This window comes from Tiliqua scincoides, chromosome 3 (assembly GCF_035046505.1).
Source record: "Tiliqua scincoides isolate rTilSci1 chromosome 3, rTilSci1.hap2, whole genome shotgun sequence".
Lineage (NCBI taxonomy): Eukaryota > Metazoa > Chordata > Lepidosauria > Squamata > Scincidae > Tiliqua > Tiliqua scincoides.
In genome coordinates this window covers 115,067,188-115,080,027 of record NC_089823.1, presented here as the reverse complement: position 1 = coordinate 115,080,027, position 12,840 = coordinate 115,067,188, and positions in this window count along the sequence as shown.

The following is a 12,840-nucleotide window of genomic DNA, read 5'->3' as shown; positions in this document are numbered from 1 at the left end:
CTGAAGAATGCTGACAGGAAGATCTCACGTTGCACAGCATGCTTGCACATGTGCCCATGTATACCCACATACCAAATCTTCGCTGTATGAGAGTGAAAGAAAGGTTCTAGTCTGGATTTTTTCCACTGGTGCTAGTTGTCTGTGTGTGGAAAGCTGGGCATTTTCTTTAATGGAAGACATAAAAACATGAGCACCGCCCTCCAGATATAGAGTAGTTTACTCCAGGAAAAACTGTATGATATGCTTTTGCTACATGTGTAATTGACTTTTCAAGTGAGCTGTAGAAAAACCTTTGGAAGGCAAGAGTTAACTGTGTGGTCTTGGGCGAGACACTCTCAACTTCCGTTTCCCCATATGTAAATAATAGTAACCTACCACATGCTTTTGTTGTAAGAGTCAATGAAGGTAATGTGGTAGTGACCAGAGGGGCCCCAAATGGCAGGGATGGGAAAACCCAGTGTGGCGTGACTCAAGTTGAATTTAGAGTCTCCGCCCCCTGCGACTCAACTCGAAAACAAGTCATAACAGGGGCACTTTCAGAGTTGCTGAGTCACCCTTTCCCGACTCGATAAGACTTGAGTCACCCTTTCACAACTCAATAAAACTTGAGTTGCCCTTCCTTTAAAAAGTTCACTGCAGGTCCACGGAGGGAAATGGGGCTGCTGCTAGGGTGTGTGCATGTGTCAGAGTTTACTTTAATTACTCCCCTGCTGTCCCTTCCCATCTGTTAACAGGGTGGGAGTGGTGGGAGGGACTGCAAGGGAGGAGGGTCACAAGCAGCAGCTGTAAGGCTTACCAGGACAACCCAATCTTTGGCAGCTCTACTCACAAGTGGTCCCATTTGCACCGGCTTCCCATTTGAGTAGTCCCATTTGAGGCTTCTTCTGCCCAAGTAAGAATGGAGCATCTCACAGCAGCCATGTGGTGAAAAGGGTGATTGCTATGAATTGCCTCCCCCCCACTGCTTCCATGCCTCCTCCCCTTCCCTGGGCTTCTGCAGCCAACTGTAAGGCAAGAACCCCTTTGGGTGTTTCCTCCTGCCCTACCTCAGCCAAAGAAAATATCAGACCACCTATCCTGCATCCAATGATCATCAAAGGAAAATAGAGTGTGGTCCTGTTTCCCACCCTCCCCCCCATGCAAAATCAAACATTAACCTTTCTTTGCTTTGTGACTGGAACTTCCCTGCTGCTTGCCCGGTCTGAGTGATGGCCCCACAAGATCTTATGAGCCACAAAAACAGTAAGCAAGCACACCCAAACACAGGCAGACTAAAGTCTGCAGAAGTGGGGAAGAGTGCCAAGTCAGGAGGCCCTTTTCTGAGTCTTCCACTCATGAGTCTCATGAGTCAGAGTCAGCGAAAAACACACATTTTTGTGACTTGAGTACAAGTCATCCAAGTCAAGTTCCCAACCCTGCCAAATGGCTTTCAAAGGAATATAAATTATGTGGACATCTCTCTGCTATCTTGGCTCCCTGGCCCCCAGGCCCCAGTCTTTGCAATCTCCCTTACCTGTCTTCCTTCCTGGCCATAGTGCACAGCACTACTTGTCAAAAGGGAACACCTTGAGGCCCAGTCCCTACACATTTGGCATCAGGAATCCCCTCCCAGAAGTAAGGAAGGAGTTGATTGGAAATCAGTGACATCAGTCGCTTAGCCACCCTGGGTGCCACCCTCAGGGTTGGGGAAGGTGACACTAGTAGTGACCAAATTCGTGAAAATCACGATTGTTAGAAATGACACCATCATGTTATATACCATTCGATCTGTAATTTACAGCAGAATGCAATGAAACAAACCAGAATGAAACACCTTTATTCTGTCAAAAGTTATGGCCAAAAAAACAGAAAACAAAAACACAACGGTCTCATGCAGCAAAAAGTAGATTTCTTTAACTCAAAACAGACCAATGAGACTGATTGTTCAAAGAACCAATGAGATGTTATTATGACACAGCCATAATAAGGTGTTAGTAGGTGTTAGGCGTTAGTGGGCTGACACCTCTAGTGATAAAAATTGTGGAAATTGTGGTTTTTAGGAATAATACCATCATGTTATATGCAATTAAATGTGTAATTTAATGCAGAATGTAATTAAACAAACCACACTGAAATATCTGTATTCTATCAAATGTTATAGCCAAATAACCAGAAAAAAAAAGACACAACTGACTTATATAACAAAGACTGCAATCCTATCTACAGTTACCTGGGAGTAAGTCCCATTGACTATAATGGAACTTACTTCTGAATAGATATGCATAGGATTGGGCTCAAAGTGGATTTCTTTAACTCAAAACTGACCAATGAGTCTGAGTGTTCTGACAGCTAATGAGGTGTTAGCATGACACAGCAGGGAACCAATGTTATTATGAGCCAGCTCTCTTTCAGAGCTAACACTCAAACTCCTATTCAGTTGTGTGAGTGTCATCAAGTTGACCACTGTTTTTTGGTTGGTTGCTGATTGGTTGGGTGACATGCACTGCTCTATAGTAAAATAAATAAAGTTAAAGGGGGTGAGGCCATAAGTTACCAGACCAGGAGACACCAAGCCTAGTGTTGCCAATGGTGGGAAGGTTTGTGTTGAGGGTCACTGGCTTAGATGACTTTTAAAGTGGATTCTAAACATTCATGGTGGACTATAGTCTATCTGTGCTTCTTAACCATGATGGCTACATTTAACCTCCAGTTGCAGGGGCACTATGTCACTGAATACTATGTGCAGGAGAGCAACAGCTGAGAGGCCCTGAGAGGAGAGGGCACTGAGATTCATCCATTGCTTGTGGGGAAATAATCACTGTATTTATTTTCTGGGCATTATTATTATTATTGATTTAATGTCATCCTCACCTACTTCACAGAGTTGTGAGGACAAAAGAAGGGGAGGAACCATGCACACCATGCTGAGAGTTTGGTATAACAATGTGAAAAACAAATCAATCAATCAATTAATTTTGTCATACGGGGGAGGGTGTCAAAAATTTATAGGCCTCTTTTCTATGCAGATAAACTGAAAAAAGTTGCTTTGTTGGCCAGGCACACGATTCTACTTTATTTCATTTCTGGAGATTAATTTGTATTGATAGCTGGTTAAAATTGCACAAATATTTTTCATCACTTATTATGTATGTAAGTGTGATAGTTGAAAACCTGGCTACGGAGTCCCAACAATCACAAAAAGTATGGCAGAGGATTGAGGTGAATAACCTGCTTTCACATGAAGGTGATATCCCCAAGCGAATTTCAGCTCTGATCTCATAGTATTACTATAATCGGCAGAATCAAGAGCAGTAAAGTTTTTCCTGGACTAGGGAGTGGCTCGGCTGGAAGTCTGTGATGTGACCTGAGACATTATATTACCTTGGCTGGGTTGGCTTTTTTTTTTTTTAAGTGCCAACACATATGCCTGTTATTTTAAAGGCTCCGGACCCAACAAGAGGCCCCCTTTCTGTCATTAGGCATCCATATAGGCATTCTTGAGCAACCCCCATTAAGAACATGGAGTGCACCATTAAGGGAATCTAAGATCAGGTGCTGCAGAGCCAAATGAATTTATTTAAAAATGTTTTTGACTGAATGATGATGTAATGCGCTACACTAACAAGGAACATAGCCACACTTTGTTACCGTTCTACAGCCTTAACGATAAGCCGCTGTTGATTCAGCTAAACTTGAATTTAGGTTGAATGAGTCATTATATATTTTTGACAGCACCGTGCCCCAGCAACTCTTTGAATGGCTATGGGGTGAAAGAGTGTCAGAGAAAGCTTATTCTACGAGTATTGCTAGACATGATAATTCTCACATATGTATGAAAATCAAGGGCCCCCATGGAAGACCTTCGGGGCGCACACGCACAAATCCACAAGATACGATTACAGTTGCATTACTTAAGTCTCTCCCCTCTCACGCCTGTTGTATGCTGTATACAGTTACCCAGCAATAACTGTCTTGTGGCTTCAGAAGCAGGGTATATTAGTAAACTACCCATAACCAGTTCTCCTTTGTCAATTTAAAAATGCATAACAGAACACTCACTCTAACAATGGACCTCGTTGTCCTTAATTGTAGATAGCTGCAATTCAAACACATTCAGTAACATTTCTATTTGCTGATGGAGAGGTCATAAAGGGATGGGGAAGGGGTGAAGGGAATAGAAGGGAAATAATACATTGAATGCAAGAACAGCTCTACTGGATCACCTAGTCCAGCATCTGGTTTCCAACCACAGCGACACATGCTTCTGGAAAACACACCAGCAGGCAGGAATGCAATGTCCCTGACCTGCTAGGTGTCCCCCAGCAACTGGTACTCAGAGACATATTTCCAGCAATTCAATCAGTGGTGTAGCTGGAGGGGGCAGCTGGTGCATCCCTCCCCAGCAGCGCTCCAGGTGTCTTCTGGGCTCTTGGTGGTGTGTGCTGCACTTGATGCCCAAGTGCATGAAGCAGCGAGTGCAGTGATGAATGGCCCTCCCAGCCACCCGTAGGCTCCAACGGGTTCCAAATCAGAGCCATTCCAGAAGCTAGGGTAATGCACAGGTGGGGCAGGATGATCCAATGACGTGGGGCAATGTCACAGTGTGATTGCATCACCCTGTCCTCAGCACCAGGCCGCCCTGGACCACTGCTGGATTGCATTCGGCTAGCACATTCAGAATTCCACATCAGAGCTATTGCCATATCTTCTGGCAGCAAATTCCATTTGTCTTTTGTATACGTGTTTGCATTTACATGTACAGGTGGGGCCTCCCTATCTGCAGATTGTGTATCTGTGGCTCCTGCTCCACGTGGGTCCCCCAAACCTGCATGGAGCCAGTCTTGGCCACACCTGAGCCCTCAGAGCTATGCTCAAGTCACCTCAGGAGTCTTTTCTGAAGTCTGTAGAGGCAGTGTGTGTTTTCAGTATGGGGGGGTGTCAGAGGACGGATCTCCCATGAGATCCCCCCCATGGGATGGGGACAGGGGTTTCTGAGGCCCCAACTGTATGCATACTAGAGGAAGCATGGGTAGATTTTAGGCTTATGAGGATAACTCTGGATTCTTTTCTTACAGAAAATCCCAAGGGCCACCAATTGAAGCCAGATGCAAAATAATGGCTTGGGATGTATGCCATTATAAAGAGTGATTGTAAAACAGAGACTGAGGGACATTGAGTGACAAGATGATGTCAGCAGATCTCCAGAATTTCTTGCTTCTGACGACACAAGATATATAGCTGCCCTTATCTTTCATTATTAGACCTTTCTGGGCAGAGGAGAGCTTTCTTCCTAGCTAGGTGGAGAGCTCTTCCTTTGGCATTTGTTGAGGGCTGTTTCTGAAAGATTCCTATCTCCGAAAGGCTGTGTCCCTGTGGTTCAGGGGAGGTTGAGACAATTGTCAACAAAACCTTTATTAGGCATACATTTGATAGGTGAGATCTCTGTACAGAAATCGTAGAGAGTATAAACCTAAATAGTGCACAAATATATGTATAAGTGCACACCTATGTGTACACACAGATACAACGTACATTACATTTTACAAACAAACATGAATTATTTAAAAGACAGAAACAATCTGTTACTCTCCGTATCTTGCCAGAATGTAGCCTACTTGGTGATTACTTGGTACAGAAAGCTTGGCTCGATTCAGGATATTCAAATTTAGGAACTGTGCGACTGAGAGTGTTGTATGTTCTACATCACCTGCTAGAAGGAATTGAATTATACCTTTCTCAGAATGCCCTGTTTTGGGATGGAGCAAAGGAGAGAGAAATTGCTGCCTTAGTACTTGATATCTAGGACAGTGCAACATGATGTGTGTGGATAATTCTACTTCACCTAAATTGCAGCAACATAAACGATCTTCCCTGGAGGCATTTCTAAATCTGCCATGCAAGTCATTAGAGGGGGTCACATTACAGCATGCCAAGGTAAAAGCCCTTCTCTCCAGGGGGTGTATTAGGAGGGACAGATAATTTGGTTGTTGACCACTTGTGATTTTAAGTTGAAAATTCAGAGGGGAACATTTTTTCTGTGCTGCGCCTAGAATCTCTTGCCTTTCTTTATCAAATAATCTGGTTTTCACAAGTCTGATGATAACCTCAGGTGAAGGAGCTCCTTGTAGATTGACCTCGAGGTTGAGACAATTGAACATGTCATGTTCTGTTGCCCATTTTATCAGGGGATGCGAGATAAGTTTATTATTCCCCTGAGCAGAAAATTCTTGGGCTTGTCACAAACAGAAATTGCCAAGAAACGTCTTTCAGGTACTAATTCTCAGCTTTAAAGACCAACTGCAAGATTTTTGGCTACTGCTTAGAAAACCCGGATGGGCATTATTAATAATGAGAGGAAATTTTAATTGCTACTCCTTCTTATTTGTTCGTAATACTATGATGGCTATTTTATTGTATTTTAATGTTGCATTTTAATGTTGAATGTATTTTAATATTGACATTTTAAATTCCGCCTGCTGTAGGGCTGTATTGTGCGTTTGTTTTTGCTGGTCTTTGACCGTAGCAATAAATACCTAGTCAAGTCTCCAGATCAGGGGGAAAGGATATGATTGGGCTATTAATCAGGATGTATGTAAGAGTATAGAGCTCTGGTGGAAGGAGGAAGAGGGAAGGAGGAGGGAGCTCTGCTCCACTGAATCCTGAGCCCTGTGTTGGACCACACGATTCTATGGCAGCTCCAGAACTGCTGTAGAATAGAGCACCCCCATTGTGGGGCTACTTCCTTTACTTGGGGGCAGGGGACAAAGTCCCCTTCTCCCAAGGAGGTGGCGGCGGCTGCCTGAGGTGCACTAGATGCTGCGGCAGTTGTTTTTGCTGCTGTGGCAGCCCTACACACCAATCAGCTCACGATTGGGCTGTTAAACTTTTTTGTGACCATGCATGGCAGTTAACATATGCAGCCAGTTCAGGCAATAAAGTAATAACTGAACCAGCCTATAATGTTTATCTTTGTCTGTGGATTCCAGGGGTAGGGCACTCACTCAAGCTCCCAGGCCCGGATAGCTCCTACCTTCAGGTCAGCATGTAGGAGATGGGTAGGGTTACAATCAATGTCTATTAACTGATAACCGTTTACAAGGACACAGTCATCTAGTAGCACATCTTATCAACATCCCTTTTTGTTCAGAACTTGAGCAGAACAACAGCTCCACTCAAGAACTGAAGAGGAGTTGGACTGTTCCTGTACAGTCTCACATTAATATCCTAGCAGCCAAATTCTACCAAACTCTCTGCATGGCGATGCAGCAGTGCCAGAAGGACACTTGAGAGCAATTTTATCAGGAGTACAATGTTTCTTTTGGGCCCCTTTCCCTTTTCCATTGGATCAAAATTTTACATGATCATAATTTATATGAATCACAATATATAAAACTATGTATACTTACACAAAATGTGATTGCTAGTCCATAATATATGGAAACATTTTCTGCAATCCCCTGAAATTTCTGGGGCCCATCTTTTGGCTTTTGGGCTCCCTTTTTGACCCTGGGCCTGGGTACAATTTACACCCTGCATCTCCCTCATGGGCCCTAGATTCCAACATGGTGTCCACTGCATCCAGTGGGGGAGTTTTGGCTTCAGAAGGTCTCCTCAGGGTAAGGGAACATTTATTACCTTCCCCCAGGATAAGTTCTCACTGTTTCAATGGATCAACTTGAATCTGCACCAGTGATATTACAGTATATTGATACTGTGGACATGTCCACTGGTCCCATGGAGACAGATGGGGACTGAGAAGTGGGTAAAGATTTGGTGGATGCTGCTGCCACCAAACCTGCCCTGTTCCTGGCCCCAATCCTCCCTTCTCCCTGCCCCCAATCCCTACTCCATTCCACCCCCCCCCACTCTATTCCAACCCCACCTCCCTCCAACCTCCTATGCAGTCCTACCTGCAGTGGTGGGCATCCTCAGTCCATTGCCACATGGATTTGACTGTTCACCTCTTCTGGTGGTGGCCAGGTCACACTCTCCAGCATGTCACTTTTGTAACAACTGGGAAGTGTGTTATGCCATTGGAATGTACATTCCCACTGTATAACTGTGGGATAGGATTGGGCAGTAAGTTAGGGAGAAATGCCTTTTTGTTCTTGCTATTCTTAAAAATTGGGAGTCCGAAACTCTTATCTATCTACGGCAAATCACTCAGCAATCTACTACTAGATCCCAATCTACCCTCTACCTACCCTTGTGGTACAGCAGTGGTCTTCAGGAAAGACTTCCTTTAGTCCCCACCTGCTTTTTGGATTCAGTTTTAATGTTGTATTATATATGTCCATCTGTCTGCTTTTCTCTCTATGACTACCTTTTTACGTTGCCCTGTTTTTCATCTTCTGTTAAGGAAAAAAATTAAACATGATTTCGTGTCCCCGGTGCAATGCACTTTAGATTGACCCAGGATGCAGTTTTGGAATAACAAACTGTTAATTGAAAACTAATGTAGCGGAGTCAAGGTGTATGTGCATACCTGCCACCTCTTCTACCTAAGAGCCAAGACAAGGGAGCTCAAATGTTTGCACTAGCAAACATTTCCAAAGGCGCCTGCAAAAGGTAGCATAGGGACAGGTGCCAGAATATAGGGGCAGTTGGAGTGTATGCTGCTATTTTCATGTCCTTCTTTTGAGCTTTCAGTGGAATTAGTCTGGCTGCTATAGGAAACAGGTTCCTGGGCTTGGTGGAGATTGGACGGCTAAAAAAAATGCTCATATTTTCAATGAGCAACCAACCTATGTTAAAGCTTTAGTATGGACAAAGATCTAGGTGTTACATGAATGCCTGATCCTGGAGACCTCCCCTGTGCTTTAATTAGTTCTGATGTGTGCCTTTAAGGTACCACTGGAATTTCAGAGATTGTTGGCAATTAAAATATCAAAATAGACACGGTGCTGTAACCTCACCAAGCTGCATATTACACAACTAAAAATAAATGCCTACGCCCTTTAAAAAACAAAACAAAACTAGACAAACTGGCTGTTAATCTACCTGGTTCCGTGCGTTCATTAGAAATTCTGCCTTTATCATGATTGGCATACAGATCAAAGTTTTTAGACAAATCGTAAATAAAACTAGGCATACAGTGGGTACCTGTGGAAATATGCAGGAGATAATTTCAGAACGTAAAATGGTGTGAATTGAATTTTTGAATAGCAAAAAATTAGAATGCACCTTCATTACAGGTGATGACAGAACCAACCCCAAAGCGATTACTCACTTGACGCAGTTGGAGTGGGTCTATTACCATGAATAAGTGTTGTGCAGCTGGCTGAATACAAATGGATCCCAACTGCCTTTAGCAAATACATCTTAACGGAATAACTGCCGAATAAATATGTAACTGTTAACACTGAGAAAAAAGGTAAAGAGGCAACCAGCTTTGAGTTTGTGTTTGTGTGAACCTTTGTTTTGGTTCAGGTCAGATAAATTACAAGAATTCGCATCTGCTTTCCCTTGCTATATCAGTACGTCCCACCAGGCCAGAATATATTTGGGGTGTGCTCATACTTATGCGTCTCATCCTAATTCAATTTGTTTGGTTCTTCTCCCATGGTAATGTATACAGTGATTGCTGACAAACAGTCTCTAGTTTTTACTTCAATCACAGAAATGGCTGGTGAGGATGTAAAACTGTTCCTGAACTGGAACACTTGAAACAAACACAGCTACTATGTGAGGCAGAAAAGGTACAGTCTAGCCTTGTCCCTGATTTTAGTCTTGTTCGGCAGGAAACTTTTTTTATTTAAATAGAAGGGAATTCAAATCAAGGGATCCCACCCCCCCTATGACACCACATCTTCCGTTCGGGAATTCTCAGGCTTCTCCAGTACAATGTTAGGAATGCTTATCCCATACTTGCATGCATAAGGTCCAAAGTCCCATCTCCAGAATCGATAGTTTAGCAGAGTCTGGCATAATGTAGTGATGCATACAATAAAGGATGCTTGTATTTGTAAAATGCAGCTGCATGGAGGTGTGTGTGAGATCCCAGTTGAATTTTGCAGTGGAGGAATGTTTCACTCTTCCCTTGCATGCCATTCTCAAGTTGAAAATTCCTCCGGAGGCAAGTTAGGGCCCAATCCTAACCAATTTTCTAGTGCCGGTGCTGTTGTGTCAATGGGGTATGCAATGCTTCCTGTGTTGGGGAGGTAGTCACACAAGCCTCCTCAAGGTATGGGAACATTTGTGCCCTTACCTCAGGGTTGCATTGTGGCTACACCATTGCTAGAAAATTGGATAGGATTGGGCCCTTGATCCTCAAAGTGCTGTTTTCCTCAAACTGGAGTTTCAGGGGCGAATTGCTGCTAGAAGGGGAACTATTGACAAGGAACTGAAAGAGAAAAGGGTCCCAGAATTACCCTGTGGCTAGAGGTGTTTGAAAGCAGTTTATTTTACTCAGAAGTAAGCCCACTGTGTTCAGTAAGACTTAGGCTGCAATCCTGTCTTACTGGAAACAAACACCTCTACCCAGCTTTGACCACAGGTCTTCCAGATCGAAGACCCATCTTGCCACTTCTTTGCCCAAAGAAGCTCTCACTGACTGCATTCCATGGACATGTTCAAGTGCTTAAGTACTGAGGACAAACAGTAAGATCAGGGTGTGCCTGCCTATGCAACTGAGGTTTCTTTTTTTCTCCCTAGAGGATAAATAGGTGGAAATTTTCCTCTAATTTGATCTTTTCATCCCTTCATTGTGTGGGTGGTTTGAGCCTATGCCAAGTCGTACCAAGAGCTGGCTAGAGTGCAGTACAGGAAAAAGTTTCAACATGGCAAAACATGTCGGGGGCTGCTGAATTGGTCTGGGAAAGCTGGTTGTGGCAGCGAGTAGTAGCGGAGCAGGTCGAACTATGCTGAAAACCCAAGGGAAACAGATTCTGCATGCAGAATGCTTGAATGGTTTCCCAGTTCTCAGCACTTTTCATCACACCTTTTAAAACAATTATGCAAAGGCGCTTGCACTTCACCTGGCAAATTCCTAGCCATTCTTTTGCACAAGAGCTGGTTTTCCACACAGCTACTGTTTGAATCAGTAGAACATGGCTTTTCAAATGTTTGTAAAGTCCAATACTAACGGAGTTGTCAATTCATGTACTCAAACTTGTATTCTTATAATCTCAACCAGGGAAGGGCATATTAAAGCATGGGGCCAATTTGGAAATGACTGGGTTGCATTTGGTCCAGATATTGGCCATTCTTGTGCTCTAAAGCAAACTCCTGGGATAAAAAAACCCTCCTCTTTTGAAACAAATTTACTGTACTTTGAATAACAAATTGTTTATTGTGACTGATGGTGATTAGCTAGTGCTTAAGTGTCACCAGTACACCTACACAATCCCCAGGAACGGTTTTGCAACCACTTTTGAATTGTTTGCATTTTTTAATAATAAGGTGAAGGATGAGAGTACAAACAAATAAACATAATCATGGCCTCTAAGTATGTTCATAGGTGGTTGCACCAGCACAAGACCACAATGGAGTGAGAGAGACAGATGGAGAAAGCTAAGGAGTAGGAGGCATCAAAGGAGAAGACAAAAGAAACATCCAGAAAAAAAATGAAAGCAGGTCCCATTTCAAGTTGGGCCACAGGTGGCCCATGCATGATGCAACTCACCTCAAGTGGCAGGTGGGGGGGGGGCGTTTCTGGGCATGGGGAGGGAGGGCAATGGGTGGCCCCAGGGGAGGAGTGCAGGGAGTTGGGACGGGGGCAGCAGTTATTCCAGATCCCAACCCCCGTCTCCACGGAAAACGGAGCGGCTTCAAGCTGCTCCACTCTCCTTGGACTTGCACTACCTCCAGAGGTGGTGCAGGTCCAAGGAGACCCATTGGGGCCAGCAGCCCTTACCCAGGGGTAAGGGGAAGAGCTTCCCCTTGCCCCTGGCTGAGCCGCTGCAGCCAACGAACCTGCGTCGGATGCAGTGCAAGTCTCCTAGCTTGCCTGTTCCAGTGCAGGTTTGGATTGCGCCCTAAGTAAAATAAGTATGTAAAGTAAGTAAAAGAAATGCAAATAAGTAAAAATGCAAATACGTAAGTAAGGTTTCCCAAGAGATGCCTTTTAAAGAATTCTGAGGTCCAGGGAAGCCCCCAAAAGCAGAATGCTTTAAAAGGCATAAAAACATCACTTTTTGTTTCCCTTGGGAAACCGGAAGTTGTTTTTTTTTTTGCCAAAACGTTCATTCTGAAGCCCAAAGAGGAAGTGGGTTGGAGGCATGCTGCCTCTGCGGGCTTCAGAAAGCCCTCCAAAGGGGACCAGAGTACAGCACAGCTCCAGTCCCCTTTGAAGGGTTCAGGTGGGGCCAAGTCTGGCTCAATGCAGGTTCAGGACACCTGTATTGAGCCAGATCCGCAGATGAAAAATCCGTGTGTAAATAGGCTCCACCTATACTCACCCTAGACCAGGGGTGCTCAATAGGTGGATCGCGATCTACTGGTAGATCGCGAGGCAAAATGAGTAGATCGCGAAGTGCCGACCCCCCCCTTCAGGTGCCTCTGGGAGGAAACGCTGGGAGTAAGGCCCATTTTACTCAATGGGTCTTACTCCCAGGTAAGTGTGGCTAGGATTGCAGCCTCACAGCCTAATCCTAGGCATGTCTACTCAGGTGTAAGTCCTGTTATACTCAGTGGGGCTCAAGGTACACCAACATACATTGTACACATAAATGTTATATGTTATGATGGCACAAACATTGTAAAAAAAAACTCTGGTAGATCTCCGGGCCTTGCTGGGTTTCAAAGTAGCTCTCGAGCCAAAAAGGTGTGAGCACCCCTGCCCTAGACCTTCCTCTCACTGACCCTTTAAATAAAATAGGAAGTTCAGGGCACATGGGGAGCTCCCAGCATGTTCTACAATTT